The sequence below is a fragment of the Narcine bancroftii genome, chromosome 1 (genome assembly GCF_036971445.1).
Source record: "Narcine bancroftii isolate sNarBan1 chromosome 1, sNarBan1.hap1, whole genome shotgun sequence".
Classification (NCBI taxonomy): domain Eukaryota; kingdom Metazoa; phylum Chordata; class Chondrichthyes; order Torpediniformes; family Narcinidae; genus Narcine; species Narcine bancroftii.
This window is the reverse complement of record NC_091469.1, coordinates 361,846,538-361,868,622: the sequence shown is the minus strand read 5'-3', so window position 1 is coordinate 361,868,622 and position 22,085 is coordinate 361,846,538.

Sequence of the window (22,085 nt, the reverse complement as noted above, 5' to 3'; positions counted from 1 at the left end):
AGAGATTTCTCTGCATAGCCAAGGAGCTGAACCTCATTTACAACAAAGAGAAATGTGTGTTCAACACCATCCACCTCACCATCCTAGGGTACGTCATGGAACACAGTGTCATTGGTCCTGATCCAGAACGCATGTATCAACTAATGGAACTGCACCTCTCGCAAATGCTTAAGGCCCTCCACAGGTGCCTTGGGCTTTTCTCTTGTTACTCCCAGTGGGTCCCCTGTTTTTTGGACAAGGTCCACTCACTGGCCAAGCCACCACGTTTCCCCTCCCCCTGAGGAGCAAGCAGCTTTTGCTCACATCAGGCAGGACATCACCGATGCCACGATACATGCCATGGATGAGGACACCCCATTCCAGGTGAAGTGCGATGCCTCTGATGTTATCCTCATGGCCACCTTCAAACTGTAGCCTTCTTCTCCAGGACCCTTCACGGTTCTGAGCTTGGGCACTCCGCCATTGAAAAAAGGCCCAAGTGATCGTGGAAGCGATCCGCTACTGGCATCACTACCTGACAGGCAGGAGGTTCACCCTCCTCACCGACCAGTGCGCAGTGCTTTCATGTTCAGCACCACCCATAAGGGCAAGATAAGAACAATAAAATCTTGCACCGGAGAATTGAGTTGGTCACCTTCAGCTATGATATCCAGTACAGACTGGGGAAGTTCAACAACACCCCCAATGCCCTGTCCTGGACCTGCACCACTGTGCAATCTGACCAACTGTAGGTGCTGCACGATACCCTTTGTCACCCGGGCGTCACGCGCCTGTACCATTTTGTCAAGTACTGGAACCTCCCCTTCACCATCCAAGAAGTCTGGAACATGACTAACTCTATGCAGAGTGCAAACCGCACTTCTTTCGCCCACCACAAGCCAAGTGGTCAAGGCCACTTGGCCCTTTGAACGGCTTAGCATCGACTTCAAGGGCCCCCTGCCTTCCACGAACAAGAATGTCTACTTCCTTACAGATGTAGAAGAATACTCCCATTTTCCCTTTGCCTTCCCTTGCCTGGACACCTCCACAACCACCATTATCAGGGCACTGACACAGATCTTTACTATGTTTGGATACTTGGGATTCATCCACAGTGATTTGGGATCCGGCTTCTTGAATGAGGAGCTGCACCAGATCCTGGTAGCACAAGGTATTGTGACTAGTCGCATGACTAGCTACAACTTGAGGAGCAATGGGCAGGCAGAGCACGAAAACAGGGTGTTCTGGAAGGCAGTCCTCCTGCCCCTGAGGACCAAAGGCTGGTCCATTGACCACTGGCAAGAGGCACTCCCCAAGGCTCTCCATGCCATCAGCTACTAATCAGACCCTTCATGAGCACCTTTTCTCATTCACTAGAAATCAGCGACTGGGGTCTCCCTCCCAACTTGGCTCACATCTCTGGGACCATTGCTCTTCAGCAAACACATGCAAGCCCACAAGTCTGACCCACTGGTCGAACAGGTGCTCCTCCTCCACGCCAACCAGAACTACACTTACATCAATGGCCGTGAGGACATTGTCTCGATCAGAGATCTGGCAGCAGCAGGAGCCCCACCCCCCCCCAGCATCATGACTAACCAGCCCAACCTCCCCACCATTGGTACCCTTTGTCCACCTAGGATCTGGGGGCTGACCTCCTTCCTCTGTCACTCCAGAGGACCCCACTCATGGTGGACCACACCAACCCGGCCTCCCCCCCCACCGCAGACAGACGTACAGATAGACACCATGCTGTCCACACCGATGCCCGCCATGGCTATGCTGGACCCAGCCAACCCTCAGCCAACCATGCCCTTGCCAACCTTTGTCCAGGAGCCAACCCTGCAACAGAGCTAGAGACTCCGATGTCCATCGGACTGCCTGAATCTGTAAATATCACCCACCACCATTTACAATTTTAAGAAAGGGGTGAATGCAGTGGTACGACCACCTGCCTACTGCAGGGGTGATCTCTGTAGCTTCAGGAAGACCACTTAAGGGTCTGGCTCCATCTGGCTGGCTGACAATCAGCCGACCTGAATATAAACCTGAGCCGGCCCATCCTGAGTCAGTCAAATGGGGAATCACCAAGGCTTGAACTTTTACTGGATAGAGCCTGTTGTACGGCCTTTTGAGTTTTGTGCTTGCTCACTGTTACCTCAGGGCACCAGAATGAAAGGAGATTGAAATCTGGAATCGGGCTTGCTGGAATTCAGAAAAATTAGAGGTTATCTCATAAAAACGCCTAGAATTATGAAAGGCATAGATAAGATCTTTATCTTTGCCTATGTAGGGGACAAGATTCAGGGTAGTAGATTTAGCACAGTGATGAGGAAGAACTGCTTTTCCCAAAGCGTGGTGAATCTAGAGAATTCTTTGCGCATTGGATAGATTTTTACATAGTTGGGGAATTAAGGGATATGGGGAAAAGGCAGGTAAGTGGAGATGAGCCCATCTTCACATCAATCATGATCTGATGGAATGATGGAGAAGGCTTGACAGGCCAAATGGGCTACTCCTGCTCCATTTATTATCTTCTTATGTTCTTATAAAATTATGATTACACCTTTTTTATCCAGAACAAAATTTGATAAATACTGTTATTGAAGTGGAAAAAATAAATCAGTTTACGTGAGGGAGATTTTTTTTTTTACTGCCTGTAAATGGAGATTAGCAATACATGGAATAGATGGTCAATTATCAAGACATACCAAAAAGTGAGAGGTGCTAGAAAAACACAGACAAATAAAAACTTCACTGGTGAGTGACCATTTCTGGCTTTGGAGCAGAGGTTTTCCTTGGTGTGGTTTATCTTAGTACAACATTACTGCTAATGGCACAAATAATTTATTAGGTTTCTAAAATAGACAAATAAAATAACCATTGACCAGAGTTTAAGCAATATAACCTACCAAGCTTTAGATGTTGTCAGTTCAGGTGGATCCCATCGAAGAGTCTTCTAATTATCATTTGTATTTTCAAAACAATCCACAGAATGCTGTATAGTAAGTCAGAACTTCTGCAGCCTGGAGATTGCTACTTGCAGACATTTGGCCCACTTGGTTTCTTCCAGCTTGGCCCTCCATGTGGCTTGACTTCCAGCATTTGGCAGAGCAGACTGCAGAGTCGGGGTATCTCAGTACAGTACAGGCAGCCAGATGTTTTTACTGAACAGCTTTCACCACCAGTGAGTGCCCATGCCTTGCATTGTGGCAGCACTTGGAACATTCAAAAACATTAATATTGTTTGTTTTATTTTTACATTCAAACCCGTAAAAAGCAATTAAAACATAAAAGCATGTTCAATGTTCTCCCAGTAACAAATTTCTCCTTTTTGTGATTGGTTAAAGCTAATGCAGAAAGACTAGTTTGATTTCCTCAGCCAGAGGGGTGGAAGGCTTGCAGAGTTTTGTTCACCAGTTGGACATCATGGGGAACCCACTGGGACAGTGCTGTGGAAGCAGGAAGCTCAGGTGGCCCTGTGGAAGATGCCATTGCCAACTGAAGTTCATACGAGCAATGGAAACTAATACTTCCATGGGGTAAGTTTCAGCATTGCACTGAATTAAGGTTCCAGACCTTGGTTTTGGGCTGTTTATTTTTACAGGTTATCTTGATTAGATTTGCTTTGGGTTAGTTATGATTAGCGCTGCCATCAGACCGTATTAACAGGAAAATCATATATTTACCAGTAAATGGAAAATGGACTTCTGTTGCACTGAACTGATACCTTGCAAAAAATATATTTGCCTTTTATAAAAGAAGATTGAAAGTTGCTGAAAACACCAGGAATACTCCTGGTACATGTAGATGATGATGGCTAATTATTTTATCAACAACTACCCAGGGAGGAGAAGTGAGGCAGATTAGGCCAAAAGTTCAAAAGATTCATGGCCCTCTGCAAGTTTATTTCAATGTTAGTTCAATAACAGTCATGTATAAGGTAGATGAGGTAACAATTTAATTTCCTTCCTTAAAGGGCTTCAGTGAATCGGATGGCTGTTAAAGACGATCTGAAAGTTTGATTTAACCAAACAAGCTTTGTTTTTTTTTAGATTTATTTCATTGTTTGCATTTGTTTCACAGCTGCTGGGTGGGACCCTGGATTAATGGTGCCAGCATTTGAATGCTAAACCGATAACTCAGCTACTCTGATGTCGTAGTGTGGGACAAATTGTACAGTGGGATATGGGAATGATTTTGGTTGTGTGGAGCTGGCCATTGAACATTGACAGACCGTTGATCCACATCCTTGTGGCTACAAGTGTTTCAGGAGGAGTGAAGCAGCTCCAGAGATGTGGAGTTTGATTCCGATAGCTACTGTAAATTACATTTAATGTTGATGAGTTGCAGGAAATTCAGGGTGGAGTAGATGGGCATTTGAGAGAGGATAGGTAACAAGGAAATATGTGGGGGAATGATGACCAAGTTTGTATTCTCAGCTAGTTCCATTTGCCTGCATTTGGTCTGAACCGTAGAACGCCACAGGACAGAAAACAAGTCATTCTGCCCTTCTAGTCTGTGCCAAAACATCATTCTGCTAGTCCCATTGGCCTGCGCCCAGTCCATAACCCTCCAAACCTCTCCCATTCATGTATCTATCCAATTTATTCTTGAAACCTAAGATTGAGGCGGCATTTACCATGTCAGATAGCAGCTCATTCCACATTCCCACCGCTTTCTGAATGAATAAGTTCCCCCTAAACCTTTCCCCTTTCACCCTAAGGTCATGTCCACTCATATTTATCTCTCCTAATCTAAGTGGGAAGAGCCCACTCACATTTACTCTGTCTATACTCCTCATAATTTTGTAAACCTCTATCAAATCTCCCTGCATTCTTCTACACTCCAAGGAATAAAGTCCCAACCTGTTTAATTTTTTCCTGTAACTCAACTCCTGAAAACCTAGCAACATCCTAGTAAATCTTCTCTGCATTCTCTCAATCTTACTGATATCCTTCCTGTAGTTAGATGAGCAGAACTGCTCACAATACTCCAAATTTGGCCTCACCAATATCTTATACAACTTCATCATAACATCTCAACTCCTGTACTCAATATTTTGATTTATGAAGGCCAAGATGCCAAAAGCTTTCTTTACAACCCTGTCTACCTGTGATGCCACTTTGAAGGAATTATGTATCTGTATTCCCAGATCCCTTTGTTTCTCTGCACTTCTCAGTGCCTGAACATTTACTGTGTATGTCCTACCTTGATTTGTCCTTCCAAAATGCAACACCTCACACCTGTCTGAATTAAATTCCATCTGCAATTTTCTGGCCTATTTTTCCAGTTGGTCTAGATCACTCTGCAAGGTTTAAATGCCCTTCCTCACTGTCCACAATGCCTCCAATCTTAGTGTCATCAGCAAATTTGCTGACCAGTTTACCACATTATCATCTAGATCATTGATATTGAAAACAAACATTGATTATTTTATACTGTACATCTAAGCCCTTCCTATCCAGTATGTCCAAATATCTTTTGAACATTGTAGTTTTTACAGCTTTTATAGCTTCCTCTGGCAGCTAATTCCAGATATGAAGTAACCTCTTTGTAAAAAGTAAATGCCCATTAGGTCTCTCCTCTCTCACATTAAACCTATTTATTCAACCTGTAGAATCATCTTTCTCTTTTCTCCACTCCACCAACCTGCAAGGACACAAGTGAAAATTTTAAAATCTATACTCCCATATTGTGCAACATTTTCCAAAATGAACTGAACTAAGGCTGAACTGAACTAAGGCTGAAATGTTCTGGCCACTCACAAAATTAAGCCTCCTCCATTGCATCAAGACAATCAACATGTTTCTATTAGCTAGAGGATGAAAATAGCAGGCAAAACAAATGTCATGTGCGACCTATACCACGTTGAACTGGCACAAGTTAGCACCACAATGTATTCTCTGTGCCCTTTTTGTAACACTGACCAGTACAGAACTCACCTTTTCTTTCTGTGTTATCCTTATTTAGAGAATGAATTATGACAAAACAAACACTGTATTTGTCCTGCAAAATAGTTTGTTGACATCTGGATCGTATTAAAAACTGAATGTCTTCTGGAGAAAAATCGTAGTACATCAATTTTATCACTGATTGCAATCTGTATTTCTGCTAAGAGATGGGGCTAAGGGCTTGAGAGTTTGTAAACCAGTTCCTTTGTTTTCACAATAGTTTTGCCAACTACAACAATTTCATCAGAATCGGTTTTCATTTCTATTCAGTAAAACCCCAAGAATCCAGCACCTTTGGGATTTAGTTCATGTTGGACTAGCAGATTTTCTGGATTATTAGTGTTACTGCAGGTGATGCACAAGCACACTTTTATTTCACTTGTTTTATGTATTACACAGCAGTATAGTTGACCTTCCAATGGCCTGGAGGAGTGGGAGGTATACAAACACTTCCGTTCCTGTCTTTGGTCAAACACCACATTTGCACTCTGGATCCTGGTGCACTCGGGCTAATGAGTGAGCCAGATGCTGAATCATCAGGTTTTCCAAACAATTGGATGCCAGATTACCGGAGATTTACGGTTAACAAAATCAAATCAAAAACCACTTCCCAAAATGGATCATATTTTAATAGCACGCGGCTATACTCATAATTGCCCACTCACAGTCACCCTCTAGGCTCAGTTGATCGAGTTGCAGAACGCTTACCTTGTCCTGAAATACCCAAAGATTCATGAGGAGGTCACCCTCACTTACATCCACCGCGATGAATGCTGGTTATGGAGCAAATCAACTTCTGTCTCAGCAGGGACCTGGACCCACTTAATAGATAGTCCTCCTCTCTATGTTAGATCACCTGGACCACATCTATAGCAGGCTGTTGTTCATTGACTACATTTCAACATTTAATGCCATCATACCAGCAAAACTAATACTTATACTCATGGGTCTTGGGCTCAGTTTGTCCTTTTGAAGGTGGGCTCTCATTTTCCTCATTGGCAGACCCAAATCAGTGCAACTTGACAACATCATCTCCTCCTCACTGACCATCAACACAGAGACATCTTAAAGCTGCATGCTTGATCTCATGCATTATTTCTTGTACACTCGTGATTGTGAAGCCAAGTTCATCTTGAACATAAATTCTATAAATTCACTGCTGTTGGCGAAATAATAGGAAATGATGAGGCAGAGTACAGCATGGAGATTGAGAACCTTATTGGGTAGTCCCAGAGCAACAATCATGCTCTCAATGTCAGCAAGATTGAAGAGTTTATTGTGGACTTCACGAGGGGCAGCTGATGGACCACCCACCTCTCTTCATTGATGGAATTGCATTGGAGAAGTTTAGTACCTTCAAGTTCATGGGAGTCCCCAAATTAGAGGATATCTCCTGGAACCAGCATATCAAGGCAACCATGAAGAAGACACATTGATGCTTCTATTTTCTAAGAAATCTGTGGAGTTGTGGCAAGCCATTGAGTAGGATATTGAACTTCTATAGGTATACTGTGGAAATAATACTGACTGGTTGCATCACAGCATGGTTTGGAAACTCACACCTAGCCAAGTCCATCATGGGCCATGTCCTCCCACCCACTGAAAGCATCTAAATGGGATACTACCTCAAGAAGGGAGCCAACGTCAGAAAGGACCTCTGGTCACAATAATTTATTGATGCTGCTTGAGGCAGAAAGCACAGCACCCTGAAGTCTAGCGCATTAAATTCAAGAACAGCTTTTATCAAACTGCTCTTAAACATCCTCAAGGGACAGATCTGGCACCTCATGGGGCAGCTCCACGCACCTCATGGGGTGGTACTGGTACCTCCTTGTTGCCATTTTTGTTGAGCTCTGACACCTAAAATATTAGCACTGCATCCCTGCTCTAACCTAAAGCAAAACCTACTTCAGGACCACCAAAAAGCCTATCTGCGCTATTGAAATGTCACTTGTTTTCTAGCACTCATTGCAACTGAATATTTATTTATCTAGCCTTTGATATTTATTATCTCTTTTTCTGTGCTGCATTTATGGTGATTTAAATTTTTACTATTGCATTTGGTGTCTCTTATGTACCAGTTGGGCTGCACCAAGTAAGAATTTCAGACTATCTGTGCATTGTACATATGTATATGATAATAAACTCACATTGATAGAATGGCATCAAAGACCCCTAATGGAGTATTCTTCAACTCCATATTATCTGTCTCCCTTCAGTAAACTTTCAGTAACGTACTTGACAAACAATTTTCCTGCTGTGTTCTGGGAAGTCTCCAGCCACAAATCTATCTTGACACTTGTGACAAGTTGGAAGGTGAATCCTCTGCTGGATCTCAGTGCTGATTCTCCGGATTTGAAATCTCTGAACAATGGAGCTCCGCTGTTGGATTACATGGGAGCCCAGCAAAGAAATATGCAGTGCCAACTATTGCTGAGTAATTTCGAGATTCTTCTTTTGGCTATCTGTATAGAAAGCCTGAATTAGCTGGCATGTCTCTGCAAAGTCAAGGCCAAAAAATGTCATGGAACACAAAATGTAATTTATTGTCATTTAGGTGACTTTGATGTTTGTTTACACATACAGGAGGCTTTGTTCAAAGAAGCATTTTCATCTAGAAAGTGAATCTCTGCTCAAAACTTGGGTTCTACCGATAAATCCATTTATAGTTTGCTTCAGTAGATCTTGTAGAAGGATCAAGTCTCTGATGCCACAGTGTTGAAACAAACTGTAAATGTAATGATAAATCATTAAAAATTAGACCATGATTGTTCACAGCATGATTAATGTAGTGGTTAGCGTGAAGGGGTGCATGTTCGAATCCAACACTATCTGTAAGGAGTTTGTTCATTCTCCCTGTGAACTGCATGGGTTTTCCCTGGGTGTTTCCTCCCACCATCCAAAATATACAGAGTTGTAATTGGGTGGCACAGATCTCAAAAGCTAGCATTTACTTCTATTGTTTTGTAAATTAAAAAAATTACAATGATCTTACACTACCTTAGAGAATGGAATAGGTAGAGTTCATATAATTTTCCAGAAATATTTTACCATGTGATTTGTTATTGATATTTGTGAGGAAAAAAACCCTTTAAAGTTTATGATGTAATGAGGCCCATTCATCCCTGTGCTTTTCTGTAACCCCAGCAAGCTGACATGAGATTGACTTAAAGAAGCATATTCATATTTATTTGTCAGTGTTAACCTATGCTCTGCTCTAAAGAATAAAGAAAAATATTCCATATTTTGAAGGATGGGATGGCTTTTTAGCATTCTCACTAGTGTCAAATAATTATAGCTTCAAGATTTAACTACCACTTAGGCATTGCACTAATGTCTTTACTTCCTAACATCTCTGAGGAGATTTTATTGAACTTCTGCAGGTGTACTGACTGGCTGCTTCATAGCTGGGTTTGGAAACATGAGTGCTCAGGAATACTGAAGGCTGCAGAAAGTTGCTAACCTAGCCAAGTCCATCACAGGCCTGAACAACCTTGCATTGCAGACATCAATGCGAGTTGCTGCCTCTGGAATGCAGCCAACGTCACAAAGGATCTTCATCATCCTCATCTCAATTGATCCTCATTGCTACTGTGAGAGATGAAGATGAGGAAACTAAAATAGATATATGGGTAAATGAATAAAGCCAGTATGAACAGGATAAGACATGGATATTAGAATGCAGGAAGGAGAATCAGTCTGAGTAAGATAAGAATCTCCTAGACAGAATCAGCAAGTTCACTGTATGAATGAGATAAGGATAGACAATAGATAATAGAATGTAGGAAGTAGAGTTAGTCTGAATAAGATAAGGGTCTTCTAGCCCTAGATAGAATTAGCAGGTTTGCATATGTAATTAATTAGCCAGTTCTACATATGAAGAGGACACACCCTGAGGGTCGGGAAGATGTAAATTAGAACAAAGACAATGAGGATAATGACATGATGAGACACCGACAGGATACCCCCCCCCCGCCCCCCCCCCCCCCCCCCCCCCCCCCCCCCGGTCCTCCAAGTGCAGAAACAGCACGTAGGCAGGCAGGATTGCTAATGCCAAACCTCTCCAGGAGGCAGAAGAATGTAAGGGGGAGGGTATTCCTATACTGAAATGAACTGTATAAAAGTTGGGTGAGCCCCAGTGTATGTGTGTATTCCCAGGGTAAGGGGAAGCATCCAACTTTGCATTGTTGTATAATAAATGTTCTTAGTTCTCAATTTTTGTCTCGAGCAATTTCTGTGAAGGTACTTCTATTTCTAACACTACCTTCTGGAAAAAGGTACAAAAGCCTGAAGTCCAGCAGCTCTAGGTTCAAAAACAGTTTTTTTTTTCCAACAGCTATCAGGCTCTTGATCCTTCTCAACACTAACCTGAACTCTAGTCTCGGATCACTATTGAAATATCAGATATTTTTACACTAACTGCAACAATGCATACAGGTATTTATCTATCCTTTTGGTATTTATTCTTTTTTTCTCATTGGTAACTTATTTAAGGCTTCTGGTAATGACTTATTCTATACATCTGTGTAGCTGAAGTCAGCAAGATGAATTTTATTGTATATATGTATACAACAATAATCTCTCATCTCATCATCATCTCATTTGTTCTGTACAGCCAGAAATTATTGTCAATCCACAGTGAATGTGTGGTACTGGTCCTTCTATTGTTCGCTTAGATTGGGATAAGGGTGAGAATGAAGGGGGCAAGGCAAGATGGTGTAGAAAGAAGACGTGTAATTTCACCTTTCCCCAGTTGGACTAATTAATGCCCGAATTTAAAAGTTGTGAAAGTGGTTAAAAATAGTTTTTATAGGTTTTTGAACAGTGGAAAATCAAAATGACTACAAATGTGAAGAAATCCAAGTCACAGTTACAGAAGAAACTACCTTATAAAAGTGTTGAAGAATTGAGGCCTACTTACCAAGCTGAAGCCACAGAGTTATCTACAGGAGCTCCCAAGCCTCAACGTATCCCAGGCCGACTGAGTATAACCCTGGCGCTGACCTTGCAATCGCAAGATGGCGCCAGCTCTGTTTTGGGTTCGTCTGACTCTGACTCGTGCACCTGTGAAGCCGTGCACGCGGGCGGGTCGGCTGAGCAGGGACAGCGTGAGCCTGCTGTACTACCTGGTGGTCTAGGGGCACGCAGCGCTGTGCCAGAAGACAGACCTGCATGGCCAGCAATACTCCCAGGCATGCTTCTGGATAAGGTGTGGGCTGCGGGGGGATCCGGATGGCAGCAGGCCAATGAGGTCGGCATGCTGTTGACGGGAATGCAGACTCACAGCTGCACTGAACGAGTGGCAAGAGTGTGCTGGAATCAAGGCAGGAGGAATTTATGGAGGCTGGGATCAAGGGAGGTAGGCCTCAAGAGGGAGCAGTGGAACCTGGACTGGATTCTGTATTTATGATTTTGGAAGGGATTGCTCATCAGATGAAAAATATGTCAGTACAGATGACTACATAGTTAAATCAGGGATTTATAAAAATGAAAATTAAAATGAATAATATTTGTGAAGAAATGTCTTCTGTGAAGAATGATATGAATGTGGTTAAAAGTGATGTTAATAGATGCATAAATGCAGTGGATACTGTACAGGATAATTTTAAAAAACATGAAGAAGCCTTCTATGAATGTAAAGATCAAGTGGAATGAAATAGAAAAAAAATGGAAAAAGTGGAGGATTCTTTTGTGGATTGGGGGATTCAGAAGAAGGAACTGTTGAAGAAGATTGATTCTTTAGAAAATCAAGGTTGAAGGAATAATGTAAAAATAGTGGGTCTTCCAGAAGACATTGAAGGCTCGGACCCAGTAAGGGTGATAATGAAGTACTTGAAAGGTTTTTCAAGTCAGGTCGTTGTAAGGCTCTGACTGAAACCTGTAATATTTCGGTGAAAGAGCTCCTAAATTTGCAAGATGTTGTAGAAGCTGCCTTGATGAGCTGCTTCACTGCATTTTATAGATAGGAAGAGCCATAATCAGACTGTAATAGCAGAAGATAATGTTAAAGGTTGTACATAACAAAGTTCACATTGTCACTCTCTTACTCAAGATCTCCCCATGTACAATCGTCTCATAATTTCTGCAAGTTTCCTTTGGAGGAAGTAAGATTTTATTTTTTCCAAAAAGCAATAGAGAGCACTGTTGGCTTGGTGCTGAGTGCAAAACCTAAGCCCTTGTATTTACAGTTCCTGTTCTCTGAAAAATGAAACTTCTGCATGGCTAATCTCTCAAATCATTTCATAACCTTGAAGACATCAATCAGGTCTTCTTTCGGTTTTCTCTTTTTTAAAGAAAATGTGTCTCAGTTGTTCATTCTTTTCTGACAGGTATTTATGAAAATGTTGAAATTGTATTTACATTATTATTATCCAAGTCCAACTCAACAGTGTTCCTATCAGTGATTCCTGAAGATCACCATAAGTTTGAATAACTAACAATAAATTCTGATTTGTATTTTGTAACCTTTGTGTCCACTTTATGTTTTGTCTTCTGATTCCATCTGTTCATATTTTGTCAAGACACCAGTCTCAGTCATGAACCCAATGTACCCTTCCTTATCTCTCTTTATAATCCTTCAATCCAGTAAATGACTTGGTCTAAATTCACATTCCACCTTAAGCAATCCCTATGCCATAAGTGTTCTGTGATTAGTAAGGGATTGCTTAAGGTGGCATGTGAGTGGGAAGGGAAGGTTGAGAATCACTGATCTAGACCCAATTGTTATTGAAATATTTTGCTTGAGAAAAATTGTCATTGGCCCATTTCCTTTGGAGTTATGAAACTGTGGACATATCGAGTCAATTAGGTCTGATTAAAGCAGTGGTTTTCAAATCTTCCCTTCCCACCTTAAACAATCCCACAGAGCACTTATGGCATAGGGCATACTTAAGGTGAAATGTGAGTTTGGGGGGCAGTTTGAAAACCACTGCCCTAGGAGATAAAAAATGACTAACTTTTGAAATTTGCAGATGGCACAAATCTTGGAAATATTATCATTGAGTTTGGAACTGCTATGAAACTTATACCATAACCATTTATCAGCAGTAGGATAACTCATTATTTTTCCCCCAAGAACTGGTGGGAAAGATTTGGTAGTTTTGATCCAAGAGCAAACTGCTGGAGGATTTAAACAGTTCAACTGCCTGATGCAGTGACTGGACTCAAATTGTTGTCCATCCCTTTGCCTCCACAGATGCTGCATGACCCACTGTGTTATTCTAGCTATTTATATTGCACCTGGCTACTTTTTGCTCCTTCCTTGATGAAGAGCTCAGGCCCAAATAGTTGGTTATATATTATATTTACTTCATGGATGCTGCGATACCTACCGGTTTCCTCCAGCAATTTGTGTTATTGCTATTATCACAGCGTCTGTAGACTTTTGTGTTTCTCTCCTTATTTATTTTGATCTATATTTATGGGTTTTCATATGATATAACTGAGTAGTTTCTAAGCCAGTTCTGATGCCTTTTGAGTAATATCAATATTTTGTAGATTTGGATTCATGTATCAGAAGACTTTTGGGACCTTAGCTATTCACATGACTCAATAATAATTTATGTAATGGGAAAAAAATTAGTTTGGATTTGACAAAGATTTATCACAAATTATGTATGAATCGACGGATGCAATTACAAAGAGATATTAATATATTAAGTAGATACAGTAATCAGTAAAAATTGGTTTCCTACATGAGCTAATATGGTTATTCATTTTGAACCTAAAATGTTTTGAAGGACTATAATCACCAAAAAGACTATTGGAATGTAGAATTTTAATGGACTAGAATGCAATTAATTTGAATTTATGCTGCAATTACTCAAATTTATCAACTATTCCTGTTTAGATCACCAATAGAAGACTGTGAGCAATTTTCAGATTTTCAGATTTATTGGCAGAGTGCGTATATGACATCACATACAACCCTGGGATTCTTTTTCCTGCGGACAAGACAGAATTATGACCTATTGGTAGTGCAAAAAAACACTACACGCAATGTATACATGAAAACAAATAAAGAACTGTAAACAGATAATGAAGCAAAAAAAAATTGCTGAGAAAACTTTTTAAAAAAATCAATAAATTACAAAAGTAAGAGTCCTTAATGGAATCCCTGATTGAGTTTGTTGTTGAGGAGTCTGATGGAGATGGGATAGCAGCTGTTCCTGATCCTGGTGGTGTGAGTCTTGTGGCACCTATACCTCTTTCCTGATGGCAGCAACGAGATCAGATCATGTGATTCTTGATGATTGCTGCTCCTCTCCGACGGTAGCATTCTCCATAGATGTTCTTGATACTGGGGAGGTTTTGCCTGTGAATTCCTGGGCTGAATCGACTACCTTTTAGAGGGCTTTAGACTCAGGGGTAATGGTGTCCCCATGCCAGACCATGATGCAGCTGGTCAGCATACTTTCGACCACACATCTGTAGAAATTTGCCATGGTTTCTGGTGTCACACCAAACTGATGCAAATTCCCTAGGAAACAGGGGAATTTTTGGTAATGCACTTAAAAAGGATATGTTGAATTTGCATGGAGTGTGATATAAATTTATCAGAATGATATCTAGACTCACAGGTTTGAATTACATGGAGAGATTAAACAGGAGGTTCAAAGCCAATCAGCAGAAGGCAAACCATTTCATTAGCACCTTATCACCCACTCAAAAAATTCACTTCTCCCATTACAGGTGCCATGTAGAAATTGCAACTCAAGGAGGATTTTCAGCAGAAGTTTCAAGACCCACAACCTCACTCACCCAGTAAGATAAGGACAGAAAGTCCACGGAAATACTACCACCATTGGGAAGTTCCCCTCCAAGTCACCCATTGTCTAGACTTGGAAATATCTCAATTTCTTCATCATTGATGAGTCTAAAGCCTGGAAATCCATGTGCTGACCAAGACAAGAAAGTAGCATATTGTCTTCTTCTAAACATCACTAAGTACAGGGGATAAATGTTGGCCTCATTCTGAATTCTAACATTCAATATATGTTTTTTTTTAAACAATTTAGTCAGCCTAAGGTACAAAGTACAAAAATTAAACTTCAGTGAAGTTAGACAACATTTCTTGAGCAATGGATGGTAGTGTTTTCCCAAAAAACCTGATATTAAATTTGAGATTTTTAAACCCATATTATTTTGGGATTTGGGCCAAAGGTGGATTACCAAATTAGTTTATAGATCAGCCATGATCTATATCCCACTGAATCGTGGCATTGGCACAAGAGACAAGATGTTCTCTTGAACCTAAGGGCCTGTTCCTGTATGGTAATGATTCTGTTTATTGTTATTTACATTGTATAATGTACATATGTACTGAAATTCTTGTTTATGCAGCCAAACAGGTGCATTGCAAAGCAAAATAAAATAAATAGTATACTTTAAATTAAACTGAAAAAAGTAAATCATTCCAATAAGTTTATAATTAATAAATATTCACAATTACCAAAGTGAGAACAAAATGGTGTCACAATCATGCAGATAAACAGGTTGGTGGTGTAGGTACAGTGCAAGATTAGTGTAACAAGGGGATGTTCATGACTCTGATAGCCAGTGGAAAGGAACTATTCTTGAAACTGGAAGAGCCAGTCTTTTGGTTTTAATACCTTCTCCCTTAAGGTAGCAGTGAGAAGAAGTTATGACCGAGATTATGGGGGTTCTTTATAATTGCTGGCTGACATCGTGAGGCAACACCTCATATAGATATCTTCAGTGGGTGGGAGTTAGAGCCTTTGATGTATGTGGCTATCTTTGGTACCTTCTGCCACCTCCTGCATTTTTAGGCACTTGAAGTGCCAAACCAGGCTGTGATGCAACCCATTAGTACATGTCCTACAGTGCACCTGTTTGCAAAATCACCTCAGAAAGTAGAGGCATTGCTGAGCCTCTGTCATGGTTGCCTCCAGGAGCTGGCTTCAGGAGAGGTCTTCTAACATATGGATTTTTAGGAACTTGAAGTTTCTAACCCTCTCCACCTCTATCCCATCAATGTGGACAGGTGTGTGGTCCCTCAGTCTTCCCTATTTAGAACCACAATAAGCTCCTTGGTCTTGGTAACAATGAGAACAGGACTGCCTTTCTGGCACCACCCAAACAGATTCTCGATCTCCATCCTATATTATGACTCATCATTTCCAGTTATCCGGCCAAAAACAACAATGATATCGTCAGGGAAATTTATTGATTGCGTTGGAAATAAACTTGGCTATGCAGTCATGAGTGTTACATGGAATAGAGCAGGGGACTCGGCATGCAACTTATATTTACACTACTATATTAATTGATAGTTCCATAGCTATTTTAATGTCAATGAATAGGCAAAAATCAGTCATGTTTTATCTTGGTTACTGCCACTTTTCAAGCTTCTGCAGATGAAATCCATCCAATGCCTTGCATTGTTCCAATATGAGCTTCTCAAATCACAAAGTGTTTTAAAAAATCTTTCTTCTGAATGGACTACATTGATATTAGGACTGATATGTGGGGAGAATTATCTTAACATCACTTATCATGTAAGTGATGAAGCTGAAGAAGATATTTACAAAGCACTCGGGTTACAGTCATTTGCCAGATGTGAGATCACGATTCTTTGGTTTACACACCGTCAAGGTGTGCTTTGACTTCTTAATAGCTCTGATCTATCAAAGTATCAATGGTTTTATTACAAAATTATATTACTCACCTTGGAAGATGGTTTCAAGTTCTTATTCTCTTTCTTCACAGAAACAATTTGGTTCATGTTTTCAAACTGAGAGGTGGTTACTTTGAAAACAGTCCAATTAGGTGAACAAAAGTTAAAAACAATGCTGTAGATACTCAGCAGGTCAAACAGTGTCTTTTATAGAGCAAAAATAACTGACATTTTGGGCTTGAGCCCTTCATCAACATTGGGTAATGTTGCTGAGAATTCAAAATATTTTCAATATTGCAATAGAGCGAGTTAACTTAAAAAGATTATCCATGCAAAAGCCTTAATGACTGATCCTACTAAGGTTAACCTAATCAAATATGACCCGACTTTTGTCAATCATGAGGAGAATTGAAGTCAGGCACCAGGATATGATTCCAGAGAGATCCAGCCTGTCTAAAAAGTAAGAACTGCATGTAAAACAGTATTAACCCACTGCCATTCATACATTAAAAAAAAATTATTTCTGTGAATATTTCATGTTGTGGCAACATTCCTTCTTTACTTCACCATTCTTGTTCATGTTAATGTGGTCACTGGATTTAATTCCAGACTAAGACAATACCTCTCTGAGATTGTGATAGGTATGATATGATTCCCAATCAAACACCAGAGGAACAAGGCCTTTAGTCCACAATGCTTGCACCAGTCATGATGTCAAATGCTGCTTTTGCACAATGTATATCTCTTTCTCCCCTGCATATTCATGTGTCTCTGTAGAAGCCCTCTTGCATACTACTATCAGACATGCTTCCACCACGAGCCCTGGTAGCCCATTCCAGACTCTTTCCACCTCAAATATTTTGCTCCACGTATGTCCTTTAAACTCACCTTCCCACCCCACACCTTGATATTTTTACCTTGAGGAAAAGATTTGACCCTCCACTCTAACAATGCCTCTCATTATTCTATAAAAGTTTATCAAGTTATCCTTCAATCTCCAACACTCCAGAGAAAGCAACACACGTTTGTCCAACATCTCCTTATAGATCATACCCTCTAATCCTGGTAAATCTTTTCTGTACCCTTTCAAAAGCCCCCTCATCTTCCTGTAACGAAGTGACCAGAATTGCACACAATACTCCAAGTGCAGCTGAACCAAAGTTTTATATTCCTAATCCTAACACTTAATTCTTGTCCATTGAAGACAATGAATTGCTTTCAATTTCCCTCACAGAATAATGAACTGTTAGTGGTTTCCTGGCACACTCTGATTTGTAACAAAACACAGTCAACTAAGTAAAAACCATTAAAAATAATCTGAAAATAGATGAATTCAACAAAATATCTGCTTTTCACTATCTTCTCTTTGGCTTGGCTTCGCAGACGAAGATTTATGGAGGGGTAATGTCCACATCAGCTGCAGGCTCGTTTGTGGCTGACAAGTCCGATGCGGGACAGGCAGGCACGGTTGCAGCGGTTGCAGGGGAAAATTGGTGGGTTGGGTGTTGGGTTTTTCCTCCTTTGTCTTTAGTCAGTGAGGTGGGCTCTGCGGTCTTCTTCAAAGGAGGTTGCTGCCCGCCGAACTGTGAGGCGCCAAGATGCCCGGTTTGAGGCGATATCAGCCCACTGGAAAAGAAAAAATATTAATTTGCTTTCAAGGAGTACTTTCTTGTTACTTCTTTAAAATTTATTTGGTCATATCTAATTTTTTTTTGTGGTGGAGCCCTCTGAAACAAGAGGACTCGGGAATAAAATTTCCCACAAAGTGGTGGCACTAGGGTTTGGATCACCCAGTGCAGTAACTTATGGTGCCAGCCACCAACCCCCCCACCCCCCATCCCCATGGACCTCCTCCCATATCAGACCATTCAGAATCCTTAGTAATATTTTTTGTACTAATGTTACTTGTAAATCATGATTCCCGTATATCACTGAATGTAATGAGATAAACAACCAGCTAAATTAAAATTACACCTTCAAATCACAATATTATTTGCACAACCTAAATGTATTTACAAATACTAATTACCACATTTATTGAGGCTAAAGCACCATAAAATTTGACAAAAGCAGCAACTATAAAAACACTGGCAGCAACTAAACAACAGCACGTGCTTATAGCGCGTGCAGACGAAACCACGTAGTATGAACCATCATTGTAATTGGGTCATAATGAAGGCACATTCGAAGGTTCAAAAGTAAATTAACATAGAGTTTTAGCTCTGTAGGTATATTGATACATGTAAGCTGAGCTTGCAAAAAAAAATTCTGCTGTTATAACTAACTACAGGGCAATTTTTAATCAAAATAATAAATTTCTTCTGAAACACTGTGCAAAAATTTTATAGACAGTCATTTAACCCCTCTGATGGTGACAGCGGATGTGGTCTGCACCCCCCACACTCCCCTAGTGACGCCAGTGTTCCCACCTCCAGCCATCAAGGGTGTGCTTCCAGTTGCTGTCACTATATTTCTCCATCATAATTCTACGGTGACAGCCCTGTCTTTGGCTTCCTATAATTTTCAACTGAGCACAAGTGCGAGCTCAAGAAACAGCACTCACCCCCGGATTCCCTAATTTTAGAAAACCAGCCATTCCAGCCTTGTATTGTACATTTCTATCTTTTGCCCTCAGTTTTCTTCCTGATAATTTCTGACTTAATGGCACAGTAAGTGTTAGAGCAACAATAACTGGGATTCAACTCCAGTGCTGTCTATAAGGAGTTTTTACATTCTCCCCATGTCTGCTTGGTTTCCTCCAAACCTTCAGAATGTACTGGGGTTGTAGGTCAATTGGGTGTAATTAGGCAGCGCAGGCTCAAGGCCTGATATGACCTGTTACCCTGCTGTATGTTCTAAATGCAAATTTAATTATTGACTTTTCAACCAAACATCCCTTTCTCTGATTTTTCCTGGTTTCAATGAAAAGTTATTGACCTGAAATATTTCCACCCCCCCCCACCCCCCACCTTTTCTCAGATGTTCCCTGAGCTGTTGAGATTTCTAAGCAATTTTTTTTCTGATCCAGGCAGTAATAATATTTACTGTCTCTCTTATGCAACCAAATGCAAATTACACTGGAACCTCCCCCCACCACCCCTCACCACCCCACCTTTTTGTGCAGGTGCTTGTCTGCTTTTTGCTCATACCTTGATGAAGGGCTCAGGCCTGAAATGTTGGTTACCCTTATAACTGTGTTTTACCTGATTAGCATCTTCAGCACCTCTGTGTATTGCACACTAGAATCAAATATGCCCATTCATATTTCATCCTAAAATCTAAAAAAAACTATAAAATAATTAAATGCTTGCAAGATAAATAAAAACAATTTTGCTTGAAACAGCTTCCTGCTATTTCTCTTCCATTATTTCTCACAACCTTGACATAAGATAATTTCCGGAGGTGTCCTATATTATGGCAACTAGACCCCAGACATGCACACCCGCTTCAGCTGAGTATGCTCACAGATGCTTTTGGACAAACAGGCTTCCAGCTGGCACATGCAGGCAAACGGAGACAGAAAATGTAAACTTAACTGGAAATTATGAAATGGCATCAGCGTGGGGGGATGTTTTTGCTGGAGGCAGATAAGATGACCTTTGCCATCTGGCACATGTTTAAAGCAGGAATCTGTGAGAGCTAACTGTTCTTTTCAGTGCAGTGCAACTCAGGAAGTATTTGGAATTGTCATGTTAATTGTTTTCATTGAGTCTGCAACATATTCATTGATGCATTTAGCAAGTGAAGAAAAATGTCAGCTTTGAAAATCTGGACTGCTCTTGAACTTAAGCCTTATCTGTGGACTGAAAATTATCAACAAGAAATCTGCAGATCCTGTGCTCTAGAACAGTTCATTGAAGTGCAGGAGAAACTCAGCAGGAGGCACAGCACCCAATGAAAGTAAAAGGCAGTCAGCATTGCAGGTCTTCTTCGGGAGTGCCAAAAATCAGGCAGACCTTTGATTAAAAAAATTGGGGGGAAGGGGAAGGAGCACAGGCTAACAGATAAGAGGCAATAAATAGATACAGGCAAGAGGATACAAGAGAAAGAAGCTGAGAAATGAAAGGGGAGAGAGAGCAAGGTGGTTCATGGAAATTGGAGGTCAATACTGATGCTACTTGTTTGGAGACTGTCTAGGCAGAACATAAGTTGTTGTTGACTCTGCCAAGACAAAATACAAATTGTAGACCATCTCCCATGGTCTCACTCTTTCCATTACTCCACTGACTTCCTTCCACTAGCTTCCCCACCCCTTCCCTTCTCCTCTCTTTCTTAGCCCCCTGCCCTCATGCCCATTACTTTCAGCCTCTTTCTCTTCTACCCTCCTACCTGTATCCACCTATTAACTATTTTCTGTGAGTATGTGTTCATCCTTTTCCCTCCCTATCTACACTGTTTTATTCAGGTGTCTGTCTGACTTTTGGCATTCCTGAACAAGGGTTCAGGGCCAAAGTACTGACTGACTTTTTACTTCCTATGGACACTGCAATTCTTTTGTGTACTGTGTCATCCTTAGTAGAATTTTCAATCCATTATAGCTTTCTACAGATGCATCAATGTAATCAATTATTACATGCTCCTTCAAAACTTTTTTGCCACCTTAAAATCATCTGAAGCCATCTCTCTTCCAGTGAAAAAAATTAATTCAAAATATACATTCCTTTGTCATTTTAGACAAGTTTATTGTAATATGAAACAAAATACAGGCTGCAGGTTCAACAAATGTCTTTCTCAGTGCAGAATATCTCATCCTTACTATTTAATGAACTGATAATCAAATTTATCAGCTGAGCTAATTTAGCTAAAGTAGCAATTTGGAAAAAAAAAACCCCTCTGGCATGACAGTTTATTAATTAAACTAACAGCTGTTTGTAATGAAATGTACCCAGATGTTGCAAATCCACAGAGCTCTGATTAAAAAAAACCCACAAATAAAACATTTTTTTTTCTGACACACTTAATCAGATTGACAGAAAAAATCGGATCCAAATTCCAAGGACCTCTAGTATAATGAGATAAATTCAGCTAATGGGAGTGCCAGAGGTCTAATTTGGAACTTCTCTCACTCCCCAAATGTAAAGAATGGAATTAGCGTGCAACAGTTTCAGGACCATGAAAGTTAAACAAATGTTGCGTCCATTCTGTCTTTCCTGAACACTGCAGGATCATACATTTGCTTCTTTTTTAACTAGTCATCTAATTTTGGAAGCCAAATTTGTAGTTGTTAATCGTGCAAATATAACAGGCTTGGATAGGGCATAGAAAAAGGGACAATTGTTTTCCAGTATTTATTTGCTCCCTGCAGAAGATAATATAACACATCAATTGCCTTCTGGTCTTTCTTCCTGCCCCTCTGCTCTTAAGCAGGTGTTACGAGCCTAGAGGACTCTAAAACCTAGCAGCAATAGATATTCACCAAGACAAATGGTTACTTCAACAAAAGTTGCTTTTAATTATCTTTAAACATGAAAACAGGATCAAACTTTAACTTATTACAATTAACTTACTTCACCTAA